Source organism: Pseudophryne corroboree, chromosome 12 (genome assembly GCF_028390025.1).
Source record: "Pseudophryne corroboree isolate aPseCor3 chromosome 12, aPseCor3.hap2, whole genome shotgun sequence".
NCBI lineage: Eukaryota > Metazoa > Chordata > Amphibia > Anura > Myobatrachidae > Pseudophryne > Pseudophryne corroboree.
The window spans coordinates 54103058-54128024 of record NC_086455.1 but is presented as its reverse complement, the minus strand read 5'-3'; the positions used below and the strand labels follow the sequence as shown (position 1 = coordinate 54128024).

Here is a 24967-nt window from a genome sequence, read left to right as displayed (position 1 = left end):
TCAACTTCTTGAGTGATCTCTACATCATCTGTTTCTTTGGATTTGGTGCTTTCTTCTTCTTCAGTAGAGTCTACTGGAGTTATGACATCATCTCGTGTTTCTTCTATGAATGTCACACTGTTGCTTATAACTACTTTTCCAGTTCTTGGATTTAAGATTCTGTAGCCTTTTGAATGTTCACTATAACCGACTAGAACTCCCTCTTCTGCTCGGTTCTGCAACTTGCTTCGTTTTTCAGCAGGAATGTAAACGAAGGCTCTGCATCCAAAAACTCTAATGTGCTTTAAGCTGGGTTTCTTACCGTGCCACAGCTCATATGGTGTCTTCCTTACTGCTTTGGAAAGTAGTCTGTTTTGAAGATAGGTGGCTGTTGCTGCTGCTTCACCCCAATATTTATCAGGTAGTCCTGAATCTGTAAGCATGCACCTTATCATTTCTGTTAGTGATCTGTTTTTCCTCTCAGATACGCCATTTTGCTCTGGTGTATATGGTACTGTCTTCTGATGCTCAATACCGAGTCCTCTTAAGTACCGTTCTATTTTCTGTCCTGTGAACTCGCCTCCATTGTCGCTGCGTAGAGTTAGCATATTCCTCTTGAACCTGTTTCTGGTCATGTTCACGTAGTCTTGCAGCTTTTCAAAGACTTCATCTTTACTTTTTATTAGATAAGTGACTGTGAACCTGGAGTAGTCGTCAATGAATGTCAGTATATACCTTTTGTCTCCTACGGTTCGCGTTTTCATGGGTCCGCATACATCACTATGTACCAGGTCTAGTGGTCTGGAAGCTCTGTTTTCACTTTTCTTAGGAATTGTTATCCTTGTCGCTTTCGCTTTTATGCAGCATTGACACTTCATCATTTCTGAACAGTCTGACACTTTGAGATCCCTGGCTAGGTCTCTCTTCTGCATTTCCTTTATGCAATCTGGGTGTCTGTGTCCTAATCTTCTATGCCACTTATGAATACAGTCAGCGTGTTTCTGTGTACTCAGCTTTGCCTGCTGTGCTGCGATATCCAGACAGTATAAATGTTCTTTTATTCTGGCTGTAGCTAGTGTTTCTCTTCCGTTTTGGATAAAACACTTATTATTCTGAAACTTTACAGTAAGTCCTTTTTCTACTAGATTCTTTACTGATAGCAGTGCTCCCTCAAGCTTGGGAACATATAGCACATCTGTTACGGGTATTTCTGTATAGCTGCCATTACCCTTGGAGCATAGGAATTTACCATTCCCTTTCCCTTCTGCAATGATATTTGTTCCATCTGCTAGGTAGATTGTTTCTTTATGGTTCAAATCAAGTTCAGTAAAGAAGTCCTTGTTATTTGTCATGTGACTAGTCGCTCCTGAGTCTACATACCACTTTTCTGATAATTGGTTTACTGTCGCTTTAAATGTTCCATTCCACTTGTGTGCTCCTGTATCTGTAAGTGTGGCTTTGGCTCTTTGTTTGTGTAATCTTTCTGGTGGTTTGTGCTGCTCTGTCTTCCATATGGTGCAATCTCTTTTCAGGTGACCCACTTTCTTGCATCTGAAACATGCTCTTGTTTCCCTGGTGTGTGGCTTAGTGTCCGCCATTTTAAGTGCTTTCTCTGTGTCACTTTCAGTATTGCACTCTGTAAGCTCCTTTCTGCGTTGATACTCCTCTATGAGCCTGTTCTTCACAAAGTCTGGTGTGATTTCTGCTTCAGGTCTCATTTCTAGTGCGTTTATTAGTGCACTGTATGTATCTGGTAAACTGCAAAGGAGGATGGCTGCTATGTGGTTGCTTTTGATTTCTTCTCCCATTGACCTGAGCTGTATGGTTATCTCTAGTAGTGCACTGATGTGTTCTTGCATTGTCTTGCCTTTATTAAATCTCATTTGATATAATTTTCTTAATAGGAATAGTTTGCTGTTCAAACTTGCTCCTTCATGCACTCTCTGCAAAGCACACCACATGCCTTTAGCTGTACTCTCTTGTCTGATGTGTATAAGCTGTTCATCTTCCACTAGTAAACTTATAGTGGCTCTTGCCTGTCTGTCCTTCTTAATCCACTGCTGATCCTCTCCTTCAGGTCTGTCTGCATTTATAACATCCCATAAATCATCTCTGGTTAATAGCATTTCTACTTTAAACTTCCATGTTTGATAGTTCTCATTAGAAAGCTTGCTTGCAGCTAGTCTGAGATCTGTGTAATTTGCCATAACCCTTCCTTGTATAGATCTCTCTATTCTTCTGTGGTATTAAACTTGTTTTACTCACAGTTTTCTTTCCAAGGTTCTCCTGGGTTGTTTCTTGTGCGTTACACAGTCTGCTGTCTGCGCCTGCTGGGACTTGCAGTGCGACTCGTGATCTGGATGCTGCTTAGGATGCACTCCTGAAAACTTTATCTTATACAGACTCCAGTCTGGGCCCATAACCTGTTGGTATAGTGCGATGGATCGATACCATAGGTGTGCAGTGGGGAGCCTTAGATAAAGTATTACCTCAGGAGTTACCTTGTATACAGACAGAACGAGACTTGAGATGTATATCTCCTTTATATAGTACTGAAATAGCAGGATCAATACAACAGGTTTCAGTATCATCAGCTTATGTCTTTCTCCCTCAGAGACTCTTCTAGAATAACACATGTGAGGTAAAACAAAACAAGTACATAACATATGCAACAGACAAACACTACATCTCTGTAACTATACAGCGCCATCTGCTGCCCCTGTACGGTAACTACATGCATATAAACGAAACCATAGTCTGTTGTCCATATTTCAACACTAAGTTCATCTCTGTCCTCATGAAAAATCAAGTAGGGGCTCTTGTGAGACAACGCCCCCAACTCCGACACGCGCTTTGCCGAAGCCAAGGCCAACAGTGTGATGGTCTTCCACGTAAGATAATTTACATCTACCTCCTGTAATGGTTCAAACCAGTCAGATTGGAGAAATATGTCAGAACCAAATTGAGATCCCAAGGTGCCGTGAGAGGCACAAAGGGAGGTTGGAAGTGCAGAACACCTTTCAAGAATGTCTGGACCTCAGGGAGAGAAGCCAATTGTTTCTAAAAGAAAAGAGACAAGGCCGAAATCTGAACTTTTATGGAGCCTAGGCCGACGTCAACTCCCGGCTGCAGAAAAAGCAGGAAACGTCCCAGATGATATTCCACCATGGAATAATGTCTGCTCTCTCACCAAGAGACATATTTCTTCCAGATACAACGGTAATGCTTTGACGTTACCCCCATCCTGGCTTGGACCATAGTCAGGATAACCTTGTCAGGAATCCCTCTCCTGGTTAGAAATCGGCTGTTCAACTTCCATGCCGTCAAACGTAGCCGTTGTAAGTCTTGATAGATCAACAGGCCCTGTTGCAGAAGACTCCTCCCGAAGAGGCCACGGATTTTCGATTAGCATCTCGAGAAGATCCGCATACCAGGCCCTTCTCGGCCAGTCCGGAGCATTGAGAATTGCTTGAATTATTTCCCTTTTTATTCTTTTGAGAACTCTTGAGAGCAGAGGAATGCTGGTAAAGCTGGTAAACCCACAGAGTTGACAAACAATTTGTCAGTTGCTCAATCATACCTGGAGATAATTATATATCAGGTGCTGGAAGGGGGAGGGGTCACAGACAAACAACAGACAGAGAGGAGGGGGGTGCAAATCCCCACCCCTAAATTCCCTTCCGCACACTGAAAATTACCTGTAACCATCCCTGAACCTATCTGGTAATAAAATTCAGAGAATTAGTCACAAATGTTTGCAAACACATGTTTAGCTGCTGGCCACGTCACGGCTTCTCCGATACAGCAGTCCTAACCTACATAATAGCAGTGCCCACATAGGGCCATGTAATTTGTCACAGTAGGCCTTATGATAAAGGCTATTACTAAAACACTTCCAGACAGAGAGCTAACTTACCCAGGAGCCACCCCCAGAATCTCCCATTGGCACTACAAGGAACAGCATGCCTTCCAAATGCTGCTCCCATTCAAGAGGCATTGAATGGGAGCAGCATTTGGAAGGCATGCTGTTCCTTGTAGTGCCAATGGGAGATCCTGGGGGTGGCTCCTGGGTAAGTTAGCTCTCTGTATGGAAGTGTTTTAGTAATAGCCTTTATCATGAGGCCTACTGTGACAAATTACATGGCCCTATGTGGGCACTGCTATTATGTAGGTTAGGACTGCTGTATCGGAGAAGCCGTGACGTGGCCAGCAGCTAAACATGTGTTTGCAAACATTTGTAACTAATTCTCTGAATTTTATTACCAGATAGGTTCAGGGATGGTTACAGGTAATTTTCAGTGTGCGGAAGGGAATTTAGGGGTGGGGATTTGCACCCCCTCCTCTCTGTCTGTTGTTTGTCTGTGACCCCTCCCCCTTCCAGCACCTGATATATAATTATCTCCAGGTATGATTGAGCAACTGCCAAATTGTTTGTCTGCTTGTGTGCAAGAGGCATTGAATGGGAGCAGCATTTGGAAGGCATGCTGTTCCTTGTAGTGCCAATGGGAGATCCTGGGGGTGGCTCCTGGGTAAGTTAGCTCTCTGTCTGGAAGTGTTTTAGTAATAGCCTTTATCATGAGGCCTACTGTGACAAATTACATGGCCCTATGTGGGCACTGCTATTATGTAGGTTAGGACTGCTGTATCGGAGAAGCCTTGATGTGGCCAGCAGCTAAACATGTGTTTGCAAACATTTGTGACTAATTCTCTGAATTTTATTACCAGATAGGTTCAGGGATGGTTACAGGTAATTTTCAGTGTGCGGAAGGGAATTTAGGGGTGGGGATTTGCACCCCCCTCCTCTCTGTCTGTTGTAAACCCACAGAGTTGTCAGGACGTCGACCGCTACAGCTTGTGGGTGCCTCTACATGGAACAATACTGCTTGAGCTTCTTGTTGAGTAGAGAGGCCAACATGTCGATTTGTGGATACCCCCACCGATGTGTAAGCCACTGGAACACCTCTGGATGGAGGCCCCATTCCCCCGGGTGCAGGTCGTGTCTGCTGAGGAAGTCTGCTTCCCAGTTGTCTACTCCTGGAATGAAGAACGCCAATGATGCTACGGCTTGTTTTTCCGCCCAGAGAATTCTTGACACCTCTGACATTGCGGCCCAGGCATCGCAGTCAACCGTCATGTGGAAAGTTTTGAGGAAGCAGTGCCTGAGCTCTGTTCCTGTGAACCAGCAGTCGCTGGTTTGCGTGGTTTACCTCTAGCACCTCTGGCAGCCGTAGAAGAACCTCTGGCCTTGCCCCTAAACTTGGCAGTCTGAAAGGACTGTAAATTGGGTCCTGAGTAGGCCTTCCTAGCTGGCAGAGCTGCAGAAGGTAGATAAGTGTACTTACCCGCAGTAGCTCGTGAGATCCACTTGTCGAGTTTGTCGCCACATAAGGCCTTCCACACCTTTTTTGGAGTCCGCGTCAGCAGTCCACTGAAGTAGCCATAATCTCCTGCGTGCCGACACTGCCATAGCTGTAGTGCGTACATTAAGCAAACCTATCTCATTAAGCAAACCTATCTCTTTAATAGCTTCCAAAATAAAGTTTGCAGAGTCTTGTTTGTGCAGCAGGAGTAACACAATTTCCTCTTGGGGTAAGATGTCTAACCCCTCAAATAAATTACCAGACCATTTAGCAATGGCTCGAGTAATCCACCCACATCCTATAGTGGGTCTCTGGGCCACCCCTGCAGCTGCATACAAAGATTTAACATAGTAACATAGTATCTAAGGTTGAAAAAAGACAATTGTCCATCAAGTTCAACCTATTTGTGGTCTCCTATGCACGATTATTTTGTATAAAATTTTGACTGAAGTTGATGACTGCCGTTACATTTTACCCCTCTTTTTTATAATAACCATAGTGCGTGACTATGCCCTGTAACCCTGGATATCATTATCCATTAGGAATTTATCTAACCCATTCTTAAAGGTGTTGACTGAGTCGGCCATTACAACTCCCTCAGGCAGGGAATTCCAAACACGTATCGTCCTTACCGTAAAAAAGCCTTTACGCCGTATTGTGCGGAATCTCCTCTCCTCTAACCTGAGCGAGTGTCCACGAGTTCTCTGTGTTGATCTAACCAAAAAAGGTCCTGCGCAAGATCTGTATATTGTCCCCTTATATATTTGTAAATGTTGATCATGTCCCCTCTTAATCTCCTCTTTTCCAGTGTAAACATGCCTAGTCTTGCAAGCCTTTCCTTGTATACCAGCGTCTCCATACCCTTAATTAGTTTGGTCGCCCGCCTCTGAACCTTTTCTAGCTCCAGGATATCCTTTTTGTAGTAAGGTGCCCAGAATTGTACACAGTATTCAAGGTGTAGCCTCACAAGTGATTTATATAACGGGAGTATAATACTCTCGTCCCTAGCATCAATTCCCCGTTTTATGCATGCTAATATCTTATTAGCCTTCTTTGCTGCAGTCCTACTTTGGGTACTACGGCTTAGTTTGATATCTATGAGGACACCTAAGTCCTTTTCCAGTACAGAATCCCCTAATTTTACCCCATTTAGTAGGTAGGTGTTATTTTTGTTCTTGTTACCACAGTGCATTACCTTACACTTGTCTGTATTGAAGCACATTCTCCATTTCGCTGCCCAAGCTTCTAATTTAACTAAGTCGTTTTGAAGCGACTTGGCATCCCCCTCGGCATTTATAACTTTACACAATTTGGTATCATCTGCAAAAATTGACACCATGCTCTCTAGACCTTCTGTTAAGTCGTTAATGAAAATATTGAACAATAGCGGTCGTAATACTGAGCCTTGCGTCACACCACTTAGTAGTTCAGTCCAATTTGAAAAAGATCCACTAACCACAACGCGCTGCACCCTATTATCTAACCAGTTTTTGACCCAAGTGCATATTGTGCTTCCTAGCCCTGTTTCTTGTAGCTTGTAGATAAGTCTCATGTGTGGTACAGTGTCGAATGCTTTGGCAAAATCTAAAAAGATTACATCCACCTTTTTACCCTGATCTAGGTTTGCGCTTATTGTTTCATAAAAGCCAAGTAAGTTGGTTTGACAGGATCTGTCCTTCATAAACCCATGTTGATTCCTTTTAATGACCTTATTGACTTCAAGGAACTTCTGAATACTATCTCTTAGAATACCTTCCAATACTTTCCCCACTGTAGATGTAAGACTAACTGGTCTATAATTACCTGGTTCAGCTTTACTTCCCATTTTGAATATAGGCACTACTTCCGCTATACGCCAGTCTTTGGGAACCATACCTGATATTACTGAATCCTTAAAGATCAAAAATAGCGGTTTTGCAAGTTCAGAGTGAAGCTCCATTAGAACCCTTGGGTGAATACCATCGGGACCTGGTGACTTATTAATCTTTAAATGTTTTAATCGGTCACAGACTACTTCCTCGCTTAAATAAGTACCTATCAGTGGGATATTCTCATTATTGAGATTATGTGTTAGTCCCTGAATTGGGTCCTCTCTAGTAAATACTGTTGAAAAAAACTCATTTAGTGTGTCCGCTATGTCATTATCATTTTTGCTTAAGACTCCCAACTTTTAAAGGGCCTATACTCTCCTCCTTTAATCTCTTGCTATTAATGTATTTAAATAATTTTGGGGGATTCGCTTTGCTTTCCTTTGCTACTAGTTTTTCAGTTTCTACTTTAGCCGCTCTTATTTCCTTTTTGCATATTATGTTACATTCCTTGTAGTGCTGAAATTACTCTGCTTCCCCGTCAGATTTGTATTTTTTAAATGCTCGCCTTTTCTTGCCCATAAGTTCCTTTGTCTTTTTGTTAAGTCACATCGGTTTATGATTTTTATTCCTTTTTTTGCTGCTCGTAGGAATAAATTTGAGAGTATTTTTAGCTAGCAGGAATTTTAGTACCTCCCATTTCTCCGTAGTATTTTTTCCTAAAAACAAACCTTCCAATTCAATATCCCTGAAAAATACCCTCATCTTTTCAAAATTCGCTTTTCTAAAGTTTAGAGTCCTAGTTGAGCCAGTATAGGGCTGTTTATGAAAACTGATATTGAATGTGACCATATTGTGGTCGCTGTTTCCTATGGGTTCCCCTACTATAATACCTGATACCAAATCCCCATTGTTTGTTAATACCAGGTCTAAGATTGCAACTAATTGAGGAACCTAGTTGGTTCCTCAATTAGTTGAACAAAGTGTAGCCTCAATCTTACGATCAGCTGTATCCTTTAGGGTGGCTGCAACAGGAAAAGGTAGTACTATTTTACGTGAGAGCCTGGATACTGATGTATCCGCTATCGGTGGATTTTCCCATTTTCGCCTATCCTCAGGAGGAAAAGGAAAAGATGATAATAACCGCCTAAGAATTTGACATTTCTTATCTGGATTAGCCCACGGTTCTTCAAACAGGGCAATTAGTTCCTTTGATACGGGAAAAGTGGCTGAGGATTGTTTCTTTATATTAAAGTAAGATTTCTCACACTCCTCGGTCACCTTATTAGAGATACTTAGGATTTCTCTGATAGAATCTATGAGAGCCTCTACACCCTGCGACAGAGTACCCTCCTCTACCTTTATGTCCACCTCACCTTCATCCATTTCTGACCCTTCATTATCAGAGTCAGAATGCTGGATATGGGTCAAGGTACATTTTTGCGGTAAATGGTAGAGGACTGAAACGCTGGTCTGAGTACCGAGTCCTTTTACATAAACTCAGCCATAGACTATTTTAAGTACTGCGTCTCTCATTACAAGATAATTTAGTAAAGATGGTGGAAATCAACCCTCTAATGGAGTCCAGCCATGCTGGCTCTGGCCCACAAGCCTGAAAAGGGGTACTACACACTAGTGAACCCCCTGGAGAAGAGGAACACTGTGCCTTACATGAAACATACTCTTTGCCTGACATACTGCAGCAGTGACAGCACACACACACGGGAAAAGGTTAAATGCACCATTAACCCACAAAGATCCCTTCCCGAGAAACACAGAGAAGATAGAATCAGCACACGGTGCTTTTATCGCTAAAGCCAAGCTTAGCCAGGTCGCAGACTAAGTACCTAGATCAGGGATTCAGTACACTAGTATATAGCTCCACCCTGCTATGAACCCCTAGTACCGCTGAGGTAATCTGGAGGCCCTCCGGAGGAGTTGTGTGTCCCTGTAGTCCACATCTGTGTAGCTGCAGTAGGGTAAAACGGCGCCTGTGAGCTGCTGGATCCGCTCATAGTGAAGCCCCGCCCCGTCAATTGCGCTCGGTCTTCCCGCTCTTCTTTATACTGGCTTTATGTGTCTGAGTGGATAAAATGGAGTAAGCCCCATTTTAAGCCTGTATTGCGAGTCTGGGTACTGTGTACACTACAGTGTACTAAGTCTGGAGATTCATTTTGCCCCGTGTAGAAGCCGTGCGTCTCTGTACCCTTGTGCCACCATAATGACCGGCGACCGGCTAACCGGAACGCCGGCTTAGTACTCACCAGTCTTCTTTCATCTGGCTCTGTTAGGGGTGGCGGCATGCTGCGAGAATGTACGCTTGCCGTGGTGGGGCTTGGCAATAGTTTCCTCAGGAGCTAGCGTCCTGTCAGTGAGGAATGGGAGCATTAACCCTTAGTGGGGTTGGGCCGTTCCCCCCCTAAGTCCCACGAAGCAGGCAGGCTGGTGCCATCCAGTCCTGCCTGAAAATAACAAACTTTAAAAATAAATGCAGAAGACTCTTCAGGAGCTTCCAGAGATGTGACCGGCGCCACCGGGCATATTTTCTAAACTGAGTTTGGTAGGAGGAGCCAGCACACGTTATCAAACTTTTATAGTGCCCATGGCTCCAAGTGGACCCATCTATACCCTATGGTACTAAATGGATTCCCAGTATCCTCTAGGACGTAAGAGAAATAATATTTTAAGGGTGCGCTTAAATTTGTGAAGGCTGGTTGAGAATATGTATGCTACACTAAAGGGCTGAGTAGTATTCAACTGTGACCGTTTTTCCGTACAGCAGTGGCTTCCTACTTCCTGAAACAAAGAGTCGGCTTACACACTCACATGAGATGGAACAGTCCCATGCCTGTGCAAGGACGTTGCTCAATCGCTGTACAAAAACGCCCATTTCTCGCAAAGCATGATCACTTCATTCTGCTTGTAGTAGCGCTATCCGTTGGTAAGCTTATGGCTGATTCAGATTATGAGTGGTCACTGATGTCTTTCTTTGGCACATGCGTTTTCTGAAATCTGAGAGATGCGTCCTTATCTACAGACAGGTCTGAGTCAAAACCAGGTCCTAAATAACTACGGTTTATGGAGATTGTTGGGTAGAAAGGACTTTAGAGGAAACAAGGTGGCTCAGAGATGGAGGGGTTACTTTATAAATCAAAGGCTTCACAAACTGGTGCTGCTTACTTTGGGGGGGGGGTGGACAAACCTTGAAGATGACCTAAGTAAGATATATACACTGACAAAATAAAGATGTACAGCAGACAAGGGAACAGCTATTGTGACTAGAACAGCCAATATTTCCCTACCAACACAGATTTTTCACCGTGGGGATCGTTCGAATGTAGAAATTGTAACCCATAGAATAACATCAATTATTACAATGAATCAAGAAATTTAGGGGATTGATCGAGGGAATCAGACTACTGTTTATCAGCTCTTGAGAGAATATTCCCCCCTCGAGGTACAAATATACGTTATGGTAAGAACTTACCGTTGATAACGGTATTTCTACTAAGTCCACAGGTTCCACAGGATAACAATGGGATATGATGGAGCGACAGCGGATTGGCACCAAACAATCACAAGCTTTCAGGCCTCCCAGGATGCAACGGTCCCATCCATATATCCCCGCCCACTGGCTCAGGCAAATCAGTTGGATTCCAAGGCATCTAGGCAGAAGCATCATGTAGAGCCCTAATCAGGCGAGAACACCACACATGCACACCCTTCCGTACAAAAAGGAAGAGGTTAGTGAGTAGCAAGATCCTCAAATCAGATGCGTCAGGGTGGGATCCCTGTGGAACCTGTGGACTTAGGAGAAATACCGTTATTAACGGTAAGTTCTTACCATAACGTATATTTCTCCGGCAGGGTCCACAGGTTATCCACAGGATAACAATGGGATTTGCCAAAGCAATTTTAGTGGTGGGGACGCTCCTGATTAGACAGGAGAACCTTACGCCCGAATTCAGCGTCATGAGAAGCAAAAGTATCCAAGCATAATGTCTAATGAATGTGTTAATGGAAAACTACGTGTCTGCCTTATATATCTGTTCTCTGAAGCACCATGTAGTGCTGCCTATGAAGGACCTACCTTACAAGTAGAGTGAACACAGACATTAGCCAGAACAGGGAGATCCGCTTGAGAATATGCTTCCGAAATAGTCATTCGAAGCCCTCTACCCAGCATCTATTTATTAGCAGGCCATCCTCTCTTGTGAATTCCTTAGAAAATGAAGAGAGAATCTGTCTTTCTGATGGCACTGGTGCGATCCACGTAGATCCTTAATGCTCGGACTACGTCCCGCGACGCATCTCCCGCAGAAAGTCCCGATACCTGAGAAACCCGGGACTACAATTTCTTCATTAAAGGTGGAATTTAGACACCACCTTAGGAAGATACCCAGATCTAGTTCTGAGAACTGCTTTATCTGGATAAAAAAAAATATCAGAAAAAGAGAACAACATGACAGCGCTCCAAAATCTGACACTCTTCTAGCTGATGCATAGTCTGTAGAAAGATAACTTTAGCTGTCAACCATTTAAGATCCACTTTATTAAGTGGTTCAAACGGAGCAACTTGAAGGGCTTTGAGGACTAAACTTAAGTCCCAAGGCACTGTAGGAGGAACAAAAGGAGATTGAATGTGCAGAATTCCCTGGAAAAAGTACGCACATCTGTAATTGGCAATTTTCTTTTGGAACCATACAGTCAATGCTGATACTTGTACTCTCAAGGAAGCCACCTTTCAACCCTTATCCATTCCCGCCTGAAGGAAATCTAAGACCCTGGAAACTTGAAAAGATTTCAGATCCATATTTCTTTCACTGCACCATGAATATAGGCCTACCATATTCGGTGATAAATGCGAGCGGAGGAAGGTTTCCTCGCTCTGAGCATTGCTTAAATTACCTGTAGCGAGAATCCTCTTGACTTCAGGATAGAGGTTTCAAGAGCCACGCTGTCAACGATAGTTGATCCCGATATCTGTGATAACAAGGACCCTGCATTAGTAGATCTGGACGTTGAGTGAGCAGAAGTGGAGCATCCATGGACATTCTCTGCAGATCTGTGTACCAATGCCTTCTGGGCCAAGCCGGAGCTATTAGAATCACGGCACCCTTTGCTTACTTAATTTTCCTTACAAACCTGGTAGCAGGATGATCGGAGGAAACAGATACACCATATGAAAATCCCATTTCACTGACAAGGTGTCCACAAAGATCGCTCCAGGATCCTTTGTTCTTGCCCCGTATGAGGGCACTTTGATGTTCAGACGGGACGCCATGAGATCTATCTCTGGCAAACCCCACTTGTCTACCAGAGTCTAAAAGACTTCCGGTTGTAGAGCCCATTCGCTTGCTTGAATGGCGTTTCGACTGAGAAAGTCCGCTTCCCAGTTTAGGACTCCCGGAACGAATACTGCGGACAATGCTGGAAGATGGAGTTCTACCCACTTTAGTATGTGTCTTACCATCTTCATTGCTGTTTGGCTGCGCGTTCCTCCAATGGTTGAGGTACGCCTCTGCCGTTAAATTGTCCGAGCGTATCTGGACTGGTCTTCCCTGAAGAGTGTACTTTGCCTGAATCATTGCCATGTATATGGCCCGAAGTTCTAACAGATTTATTGGCAGGCAACTGTCTTCTGTGGTCTTATTGTCCCTGGAACCATAATCTTCCGGACACTGCTCCCCAGCCCTGAAGACTGGCATCTGTTGTCAGGATCCCCCATCTGATATCCAAAAAGGTTCTCCCTCTGTCTAGATGGGATGTCTGTAGCCACCAGGCTGATGACTTTCTTACCTTGTGTGAAAGTACCATAGTCTGTTTCTTTATTATCTGATGTATTCCATTCCATCTGGCCAGAATCAGACGCTGCCGAGGTCTTGAGTGGAATTGTTCATACTCCACCATGTCGATTGTTGACACCATCAAATCCATCAGTCGCATAGCTGCATGGATTGATATTGTTTGACTGTGTAACAACTCCTGAGTACTTGTACCTTGGATATCTTGTTCCGAGGTAATCCATTTTCTGGAGACTTGAATTCAGTACAGCCCCACAGTGAGTCATCCGTTGTGACGGAACCAGAGATGACTTTTCCCAGTTTATGAACCACCCGTGCCTCTGCAGACAAGTCACTGTCTGTTGAAGATAGCACAGAAGCTTTTCCTGCGATTGTGCCAGGATAAAAAAGGCGGTCGAGGTATGGCAATTTTCTTATCCCCTTCTTGCGGAGATAAGCTGCTATATTCATCATAATTTTGGTATATACTCTGGGGGCTGTGGCTAACCCAAAGGGTAAGGTCTGAAACTGAAAATGTTGCTGGAGGATGGAGAACCTTGAGATAACACTGATGGAACAGTGCTATAGGAACCTCCTGACTATCCAGGGATACCATGTAATCTCATGGCTCCATGCAAAAACGACGGAGCGCAACATCTCCATGTGAACTGTGGTACCCAAACTTATCTGTTTGGGATTTTGAGAATGGGGTGAAAGGATCCTTCTGAACACAAACCCAGTTGGAGTAAAAACGCCTGTCCCTATTGTGCAGGGGTTACTGGAATGACTATTCCTGACAAAAGCAATTTCTGAACTGCTTCTTGCAAACCCCTGTCCTTCGCCTCAACCCGAGACGGACTGGAATAGAAGAACCTTCGAGGAGGATGCTTCTAGAAGGGAAAGCATAACCTAGAGATACTGCTTCTTGAACCCAGGCATCTGTTTGCACAGATCTGGTAGCAGTCTACAAACAGATCTGGTAGCAGTCGGCTCCCTATCCTTTTGGGGTCCCCCAGAAGGAGGCCCGCACCATCATGCTGATGGCTTATCCTCTGGTTTGTAAGCTGGCCCTCTGGTTGCCTTTGCTTCTTTGCCTTACAAAACTTATTGTATTGGGGCTGTTACGTTCCTTTATGACCGACAAGGCCGAAACCGGACCCCTAGGTTTGGGGTTATATGTGGAAGGAAACGTGACCTTCTTGGAGTATGTTCTGACTCCAGAATATCTGTTAACTCCTTCCCAAACAGAAACTTCCAGCCAAAGGCAAAGTTTCCAGAACCTTCTTTGATTCTGAACCAGCTTTCCATGTATGTAAGCAAAACTGCTCTATGAGCAGCTATTGTTAATGCTGATGCCCTAGAACATTAGTGTCCATATGAGCTATATGGGATTCTTGCTCCCTTGCAGGCTCTGAAAACCTGTCTTCCAGTACCTCAGACCCGTGTACCTACACAGCACCTGGTATTCCAAGGTGGTCTCCCATCCAAGAACTAACCAGGTCCCACACTGCTTAGCTTCCAAGATCTAGTGAGATTGGGCCTATCCAGTGTGGTGTGAGTATAGATTGCAAGGTGAAGTCATGGCTGGCCTTATGACTGCCCCAGACAGAGACAATATGGTTTTCAGAAAATCATCCCTCTTTTAACGTTGATGGCAAAGGCCATATGGATTTTCGCACTATCAATGATATGTGTATCTACTTTAGGAGGCACTTCCTACTTTTAAACAATGCCCAGCTGGAAAAATAAGAATTTACTTACCGATAATTCTATTTCTCGTAGTCCGTAGTGGATGCTGGGAACTCCGTAAGGACCATGGGGAATAGCGGCTCCGCAGGAGTCTGGGCACATCTAAAGAAAGCTTTAGGATCACCTGGTGTGCACTGGCTCTTCCCCCTATGACCCTCCTCCAAGCCTCAGTTAGGATACTGTGCCCGGACGAGCGTACACAATAAGGAAGGATTTTGAATCCCGGGTAAGACTCAGACCAGCCACACCAATCACACTGTACAACTTGTGATCTGAACCCAGTTAACAGCATGATAATAGAGGAGCCTCTAGAAAAGATGGCTCACTACAGCAATAACCCGAATTTTTTTTGGTAACCATAATTATGTACCAGTATTGCAGACAATCCGCACTTGGGATGGGCGCCCAGCATCCACTACGGACTACGAGAAATAGAATTATCGGTAAGTAAATTCTTATTTTCTCTGACGTCCTAGTGGATGCTGGGAACTCCGTAAGGACCATGGGGATTATACCAAAGCTCCCAAACGGGCGGGAGAGTGCGGATGACTCTGCAGCACCCAATGAGAGAACACCCGGTCCTCCTCAGCCAGGGTATCAATTTTGCAGAATTTTACAAACGTATTTGCTCCTGACCAAGTAATTGCTCGGCAAAGTTGTAAAGCCGAGACCCCTCGGGCAGCTGCCCAAGATGAGCCCCCCTTCCTTGTGGAGTGGGCATTTACAGATATTTGGCTGTGGCAGGCCTGCCACAGAATGTGCAAGCTGAATTGTACTACAAATCCAACGAGCAATCGTCTGCTTAGAAGCAGGAGCACCCAGCTAGTTAGGTGCATACAGGATAAACAGCGAGTCAGATTTCCTGACTCCAGCCGTCCTGGAAACATATAGTTTCCGGGTCCTGACAACGTCTAGCAACTTGGAGTCCTCCAAGTCCCTAGTAGCCGCAGGCACCACAACAGGTTTTGTTCAGGTGAACGCTGAAACCACCTTAGGGAGAAACTGAGGACGAGTCCTCAATTCCGCCCTGTCCGAATGGAAAATCAGATAAGGGCTTTTACAGGATAAAGCCACCAATTCTGACACGCGCCTGGCCCAGGCCAGAGCCAACAGCATGACCACTTTTTCTGTGAGATATTTTAACTCCACAGATTTAAGTGGGTCAAACCAATGTGACTTTTGGAACCCAAAAACCACCTGGAGATCCCAAAGTGCCACTGAAGGCACAAAAGGAGTCTGTATATGCAGTACCCCTTTAACAAATGTCTGAACTTCAGGGACTGAAGCTAGTTCTTTTTTGGAAGAAAATTGACAGAGCCGAAATTTGAACCTTAATGGACCCCAATTTCAGGCCCATAGATACTCCTGTTTGCAGGAAATGTAGGAATCGACCCAGTTGAATTTCCTCCGTCGAGCCTTACTGGCCTCGCACCACGCAACATATTTTCGCCAAATGCGGTGATAATGTTTTGCGGTTACATCCTTCCTGGCTTTTATCAGGATAGGGATGACTTCATCCGGAATGCCTTTTTCCTTCAAGATCCGGCGCTCAACCGCCATGCCGTCAACGCAGCCGCGGTAAGTCTTGGAACAGACAAGGTCCTTGCTGGAGCAGGTCCCTTCTTAGAGGTAGAGGCCACGGATCCTCCGTGAGCATCTCTTGAAGTTCCGGTAACCAAGTCCTTCTTGGCCAATCCGGAGCCACTAATATAGCGCTTACTCCTCTCCATCTTATCAATCTCAGTACCTTGGGTATGAGAGGCAGAGGAGGGAACCCATACACTGATTTGGTACACCCACGGTGTTACCAGAGCATCTACAGCTATTGCCTGAGGGTCCCTTGACCTGGCGCAATACCTGTCGAGTTTTTCCCAACGGTTTATAACCATGTGGAAGACTTCTGGGTGAAGTCCCTACTCTCCCGGGTGGAGGTCGTGCTGAGGAAATCTGCTTCCCAGTTGTCCACTCCCGGAATGAAAACTGCTGACCGTGCTATCACATGGTTTTTCGCCCAGCGAAGAATCCTTGCAGCTTCTGCCATTGCCCTCCTGCTTCTTGTGGCACCCTGTCTGTTTACGTGGGTGACTGCCGTAACGTTGTCCAACTGGATCAACACCGGCTGACCTTGAAGCAGAGGTCTTGCTAAGCTTAGAGCATTGTAAATGGCCCTTAGCTTCAGGATATTTATGTGAAGTGATGTCTCCAGGCTTGACCATAAGCCCTGGATATTCCTTCCCTGTGTGACTGCTCCCCAGCCTCGTAGGCTGGCATCCGTGGTCACCAGGACCCAGTCCCGAATGCAGAATCTGCGGCCCTCTAGAAGATGAGCACTCTGCAACCACCACAGGAGGGATACCCTTGTCCCTGGTGACAGGGTTATCCGCTGATGCATCTGAAGATGCGACCCGGACCATTTGTCCAGTAGGTTCCACTGGAAAGTCTTGCGTGGAATCTGCCGAATGGGATTGCTTCGTAGGAAGCCACCATTTTTTACCCAGAACCCTTGTGCATTGATGCACTGAGACTTGGTTCGGTTTTAGGAGGTTCCTGACTAGCTCGGATAACTCCCTGGCTTTCTCCTCCGGGAGAAACACCTTCTTTCTGGACTGTGTCCAGGATCATCCCTAGGAACAGAAGACAAGTCGTCGGAACCAGCTGCGATTTTAGAATATTGAGAATCCAATCGTGCTGCCGCAACACTACCTGAGATAGTGCTACACCGATCTCCAACTGTTCCCTGGATCTTACCCTTATCAGGGAATCGTCCAAGTAAAGGATAACTAAAATTCCCTTCCTTCGAAGGAATATCATCATTTCGGTCATTACCTCAGTAAAGACCCGGGGTGCCGTGGACCATCCCTACGGCAGCGTCTGAACTGATAGTGACAGTTCTGTACCATAACCTGAGATACCCTTGGTGAGAAGGGTAAATTTTGACATGAAGGTAAGCATCCTTGATGTCCCGAGACATCATGTAGTCCCCTTCTTCCAGGTTTGCAATCACTGCTCTGAGTGACTCAATTTTGAATTTGAACCTCTGTATGTAAGTGTTCAAAGATTTTAGATTTTAAAATCGGTCTCACCGAGCCGTCTGGCTTCGGTACCACAATAGTGTGGAATAATACCCCGTTCCCTGTTGCAGGAGGGGTACCTTAATTATCACCTGCTGGGAATACAGCTTGTGAATGGCTTCCAAAACTGCCTCCCTGTCAGCGGGAGACGTCGGTAAAACAGACTTTTGGAAACGGCGAGGGGAATACGTCTCGAATTCCAATTTGTACCCCTGAAATATTACCTGAAGGATCCAGAGGTCTACTTGCGAGTGAGCCCACTGCGCACTGAAATTCACTGAGAACGGGCCCCCACCGTGCCTGAACTTGTAAAGCCCTAGCGTCATACTAAGGGTTGGCAGAGGCGGAAAAGGGTTTCTGTTCCTGGGAACTGGCTGATCTCTGCAGCCATTTTCCTCTCCCTCTGTCACGAGCAGAAAAGAGGAACCCTTTTGTTCGCTTGCCAACCAGGACTGCGCCTGATAATACGGCGTCTTATTTTGAGAGGCGACCTCGGGTACATCCCCTTTTTTAAGGCAATACTTCCAAATGCCGTTTGGAATCCCTGACCACTTTACTGGTAGAATACAACGCACTTATACTTGATGCCAGTCGGCAAATATTCCGCTGTGCATCATGCATATATAGAAATGCATCTTTTAATTGCTCTATAGGCAATAATATACTGTCCTTATCTAGGATATCAATATTTCCAGTCAGGGAATCCGACCACGCCAACCCAGCACTGCACATCCAGGCTGAGGCGATTGCTGGTCGCAGTATAACACCAGTATGTGTGTAAATACATTTTAGGATACCCTCCTGCTTTTTATCAGCAGGATCCTTAAGGGTGGCCATCTCAAGAGAGGGTAGAGCCCTTGTTCTTACAAGCGTGTGAGCGCCTTATCCCCTGTAGGGGGTGTTTCCCAACGCACCCTAACCTCTGGCGGGAAAAGGTATACTGCCAATAACTTTTTAGAATTATCAATTGTTATCGGGGGGAAACCCACGCATCATCACACACCTCATTTTATTTTTCAGATTCAGGAAAACTACAGGAAGTTTTTCCTCACCAAACATAATACCCCTTTTTTTGGTGGTATTCATATTATCAGAAAAGTGTAAACATTTTCCATTGCCTCAATCATGCAATGTGTGGCCCTATTGGAAATCACGGTTGTCTCTTCACCGTCGACACAGGAGTCAGTATCCGTGTCGGCGTCTGTATCTGAGGTAACGGGCGCTTTAGAGCCCCTGTATGAGACGTCTGGACATGCACAAGCTGAGTAGCCGGCTGTCTCATGTCAACCACTGTCTTTTATACAAAGCTGACACTGTCACGCAATTTCAACAGTACATCCACTCAGGTGTCGACCCCCTAGGGGGTGACAACACTATTACAGACACTCTACTCCGTCTCCACATCATTTTTCTCCTCATACCTGTCGACACAAACGTACCGACACACAGCACACACACAGGGAATGCTCTGATAGAGGACAGGACCCACTAGCCCTTTGGGGAGACAGAGGGAGAGTTTGCCAGCACACACCAGAGCGCTATATATATACAGGGATAACCTTATATAAGTGTTTTTCCCTTTATAGCTGCTGTATTGTTTATACTGCGCCTAATTTGTGCCCCCCTCTCTTTTTTAACCCCTTTCTGTAGTGTAGTGACTGCAGGGGAGAGCTAGGGAGCTTCCCTCCAACTGAGCTGTGAGGGAAAATGGCGCCAGTGTGCTGAGGAGATAGGCTCCGCCCCTTTCTCGGCGTCCTTATCATCCGTTCTTCTGTATGTTTTGGCAGGGGTTAAATGCATCCATATAGCCCAGGAGTTATATGTGATCCATTTATTTTAGCCATATAAGGTTTTTATCGATTTATTGCGTCTCAGGGCGCTGCCCCCCCAGCGCCCTGCACCCTCAGTGACCGGAGTGTGAAGTGTGCTGAGAGCAATGGCGCACAGCTGCGGTGCTGTGCGCTACCTTATCTGAAGACAGGATCGTCTTCTGCCGCCGATTTCACCGGACCTCTTCGCTCTTCTGGCTCTGTAAGGGGGCCGGCGGCGCGGCTCCGGGACCCATCCAGGCTGAACCTGTGATCGTCCCTCTGGAGCTAATGTCCAGTAGCCTAAGAAACCCGATCCACTCTGCACGCAGGTGAGTCCGTTTCTTCTCCCCTTAGTCCCACGATGCAGTGAGCCTGTTGCCAGCAGGTCTCACTGAAAATAATAAACCTAAACTAAAACTTTCACAAAGAGCTCAGGAGAGCCCCTAGTGTGCACCCTTCTCGTCGGGCACAGAAATCTAACTGAGGCTTGGAGGAAGGTCATAGGGGGAGGAGCCAGTGCACACCAGGTGATCCTAAAGCTTTCTTTAGATGTGCCCAGACTCCTGCGGAGCCGCTATTCCCCATGGTCCTTACGGAGTTCCCAGCATCCACTAGGACGTCAGAGAAAGGATATTTGGAATCCCATTTACTGGGAACCCATATTCCTTATTGGGTATAACCCAAACCTTTTTCATGATTTCCTCCCTTGCAGGTATCAGCTGCTGGGGTCCCCCATGAGGAGGACCTATTTTTTGGAACATTTAAACATAGGTACCTTATTTTTAACACAGGCTCTGCTGATCCTCTGAGGACAGAAAGGCCTTTACTGCTCTCATTATTTCAGCTATATTCACTGAGCTGATACCTCTGCCTGTTCTTTGTATGCCGAAGTAGAGTATGTAGAGCTTTCATCGTCTGATGAATCATCATGTGTAGCCTGTGCAGTTGATGATTTATTTACACTCGGTTTATCAGCTTGTTTAATTGGAGAAGCTGTTGGGAATAGCGTAGGTAGAGAGCTGCATGTATGGGTTAATAGTGAACCCTATTCCTGGTATTGACGCTGTAGGAATTAACCTTTTAGCTATACTGGACAAGGTCTGTGCAAACATCACCGAAGGGGGATATATCTGTACTTGACGTAGATCAGGGATCTGCCTTGTATTATGCTGAAAAGCAAACCATTTTGTACCAGATCAGAGAGAATAACACAGTTTTTGCAAGACAACATGATATGAGTATTGGTGTTACTGTACTCTCGTCACTTTTGCCGCTCTTAGACATGATAAATAATCAGCACTTTCACAATGTACTACACAATTTGTGACTGTAACCACTTTATCGTCCTAAAGTGATATCAATCTGACCCATGCACCCGCATTGAGGATCAGAAGACCAACTGACAAACATATATAAAAGTCAACAATCACACTAGCAGTCAGTCACATGTTATATATTAGTCTTATGAGCACATAATCAACTATGAACACATTTTAAAGTATGTAGGAGTACATATTACTGAATTCTGTTTTATACAGATCTTAACGTATTCAGACGCAATGCGAAGAAAACCACAGTAATGTACACAGACTCATATGCAATAGGCACTTAAATTTAACTATTCATACTCAAAAAGTAGATAGAAATTTAGTGCTGTATAACCCGTAGTCAGTAGAGTGGGATACAGGGAGACTCACCTCACTTCCAAGATCGATCAATACGTTAGCGAACGCTGAGTGGATCCAGACGCTACTAGTGTACACCGCTGCTCCGGGAACTTTTAGTGTTTGCACTGTGCATACATACGCCTGTATTGCGACCGAGTCTCTTCGCGGTAGCACTTAGTGAATACAGACGCAGCGGCCTATGCTATGACTGAGGCCCCTCGTGGTAGCGTCTGAGATGGAAGCGGGAAACAGTTCATGGAGGGAGACTCGCGGAAACTGGTCATGAACTGGTGGGAGGGGCGACCAGGAGACCAGGAGAGGGTCTAACTCCCCACCGCTGACATCAACCCTAGGGATTGCAGCCTCATACTATTCCTGGTGCCTTATGATCCCCAAGGCCTAGCGCTGGAGCACCCGGGGTGGCGGCGCGTCAGCTACTGTTTGGTAGTCTCCTTCCAATACAGTGCGGCTGTGTCCGTATTCCCCGACTACGGGGAACCGATGCCTTACCTTCTCCCCGTGTTCCGGCCACAGCCTGGTAACGTCTGCTGGACCTGCTAGTATATCCGACACAGACGCCCGCCGAGACAGCACTGTACACATGGGTAAGCGTTGTTGCAACCCGGCGGAGAGTTGGTGGAGCGACTCTTTCCAATATGCGTATAAGACGCTGTTAAGAAAGATCGCTCAAAAACATAGCAAGACTATAAAAATAAAATAAGAAAGCTTAGGGCTGCCATAGAACAGCAGCCCTCTGACCATGGTCCGGCTCCTGCCGCACCAAACAAAAAACTGATTTTCCTGAGCCAGTGGGCGGGGATATATGGACGGGCCCGTTGCATCCTGGGAGGCCTGAAAGCTTGTGATCGTTTGGTGCCAATCCGCTGTCGCTCCATCCTATCCCATTGTTATCCTGTGGATAACCTGTGGATCCTGCCGGAGAAAATACAGGTATCCGGAAGGGGTTGGGAGACCGCCGGTCACCATTCTGACGCCAGGATCCTGGCTTTTAGATTGCCGGTAACAGGAGCGAGCGCAATTAAGCCTCTTGTGGGCTCGCCACAGATTCTATTCCCACTCTATGGGTGTCTTGGACACCCATAGAAGTGGGAATAGTACCTGTTGGGCGGCATGCCGACCGGCGGGCTATTCAGCGTTTGGGATTCCGGCGTTGGTAATGTGAAGACAGATCAACAATGTAAAGGTTGATAGTCATTAGGTCGACTGGAACAAAAGGTCTACATGAAAATAGTTAACATGTTTTCAACATTTGCTTTATGTACTATCCACTAACATCTATTAGGATGAGTAACCTGTGGAGAAAGGAGCAGAGCAAGCCACCAGTGTTAATTTTGTCAACAAAAATTATGACGAATACCCCTTTTCCACTAGCTAAATTTACCCGTGTTTTTGCACGGGGCCGCGCATCAACACGGGTTTTTAGTAAGTGGAAATGGCTTAACACGGGTTGAGTGACCTTGGAATCCTACCCGGGTAGCTACCTGGGTAGAACACGGTAACACGGTAATGACCCGGGTAATTGTGCTGTGGAAACCGAGTAACGAGTGACATCAGTATCTTTTACAGAGCTTACCCGGGTTAAGTGGAAACAGATCCGACTCGGGAATAACCCGAGTCGAAGTGCAGTGGAAACGGCAGGGCCGACACGGGTTGTAGCCGGAAAAAACACCCTGCATCGGACCCGGTACTCAGGTGGAAAAGGGGTATAAAGGTATTTGTCGACTAAGTTTTATTTCAGGACTAAAATGAAAATAGAGATTCACTGACTAAATCTAAACAAAGCGCAAAAAAAAAACACCTAACATTTTAAAATCCTTGTCAAAAAGTTTGGGCACTATGGGGGGGGGGGATTAGGGTTAAGAATCAGGAAGGGAGGGTTAGGGGGCAGGGGAGAGAGGAGAACAGCCCCAACTCACTCCTGACGGCATTCCAAGCTTCGGGTTCCCGGTGTCGGTCTTCTGACCGCCGGGATACCCAGCGCTGGCATATTATACGGATTCCCATGAAACTATGCAGTAATTCTGATTGCAATGTGACATCGTTGCTAGCTCCAAAACATAGTGGCACATGCTGTAGAAAAAAATTTAGTATATGATCTTTGCTCTAGCTCACAAAACGTCTCTTTCCATTGTACAGGCAGCTGCTAGACTGAAGGTCTTCATTTCTGTGAGGTTCACAAAGAAATTCGCTAAGAATTCCACCCACTTTAAAAATGAACAAATAGCACAGGAGATGGATGGTTAATGAGACGTAAGTTTGTATGTTTACAAACTTTAATAGGATGGTTCATAGACGGGGAAAAGGAAGACAAATTAACAACATTATAATTACTCTATCCCAAGTGCCCTACATAAACAATCAATAGGAGCCAGGAGTGAGCGCGCTTTTTGTACAATTAACCGTCTCACATGACACAATGGACAAATCATACAAATTGATTTCCTTGAAATTATCCGCTGTGAGATGACCTAGATAAAAATCCGTAGTTCAATAATGGCTACACAAATCACTCAGCTTTGAAAGCATTGCGCAGACAAAAGGAGAATGTTGTTCAAGTGCCTTTCGACCTCTTAGAATTAATAGTATACACTATCCAATTTTAAAAGATGTAGTTCGGTTTTCTTCGGCGGAAGGGAAATCAAAAGAGTGACGCTTGAACATGAAACTTTATTCACTCAAGTGTGTACTCTGGCCAAATATTGATTCAAATATAAAAATTACTTGATGCACTAAAACAAAAATGCTCCAAAAAAAAGCCAGGACAACGATAAAAAGCCTAATATGCTTTCCCTTATTTAAAATAAACAGAATATTTTTGGTGTGTACTCTGGACATAATAGTAAATCACAAAGGATATGAGTGGTAACAGGGCTCTTAAATCATACAATACATAATGCCACTTTGTTTGGTCTTTCGATAAACCCGCACAACCTGTCCAGAGATTCATGCATGCACCTCCTAAAGGTCATCCTGGTCCTTGCACCTTCAGGCGTACGGCTGTATGTCAGAGATGGGGTTGATACAAAGGGATCCGGTCTGAAGATCGACAGTGTCTAGGTCGACAATGTTTAGGTCGACCACTATAGGTCGACAGTCACTAGGTCGACATGGATGGAAGGTCAACAGGGTTTCTAGGTCGGCATGTGCTAGATCGACAGGTCGAAAGGTCGACAGGTCTAAAGGTCGGCATGAGTTTTTCACATTTTTATTTTATTTTTTGGATTTTTTCATACTTAACGATCCACGTGGACTACGATTGGAACGGTAAAGTGTGCCGAGCGAAGCGTTAGCGGAGCGAAGGTACCATGCCCGAAGCATGGCGAGCGAAGCGAGCCATGCGAGGGGACGCGGTGCACTAATTTGGGATCCCAGTCACTTTACGAAGAAAACGACACAAAAAAATAAATAAAATCCTCATGTCGACCTTTAGACCTGTCGACCTAGCACATGTCGACCTAGAAACCCTGTCGACCCTCCATCCATGTCGACCTAGTGACTGTCGACCTATAGTGGTCGACCTAAACATTGTCGACCTAGATACTGTCGATAAAACGAACCACACCCGATACAAACACTGGCATAAAGTCATAGGTGCCACTATGGCAAAATACACGGTTACAACAGTGCAGGACTCAGGCCCAAAGTTTGCTAAAAATCCCTAACGGTCGCCAGTCATTTCTGTTTTGCCATGGTGACTTTAGACAAGTGTGAAATGCCA

The 24967-nt window shown here is 45.3% G+C and overlaps 1 protein-coding gene and 1 pseudogene across 1 annotated transcript in view; both read right to left on the bottom strand.

Moving 5' to 3' along the window:
- Positions 1-24967, bottom strand: part of FANCM (FA complementation group M) — a 337857-nt gene that overhangs the window by 132975 nt on the left and 179915 nt on the right. The window lies entirely within an intron of this gene.
- Positions 14376-14496, bottom strand: LOC134981735 (5S ribosomal RNA; annotated as a pseudogene).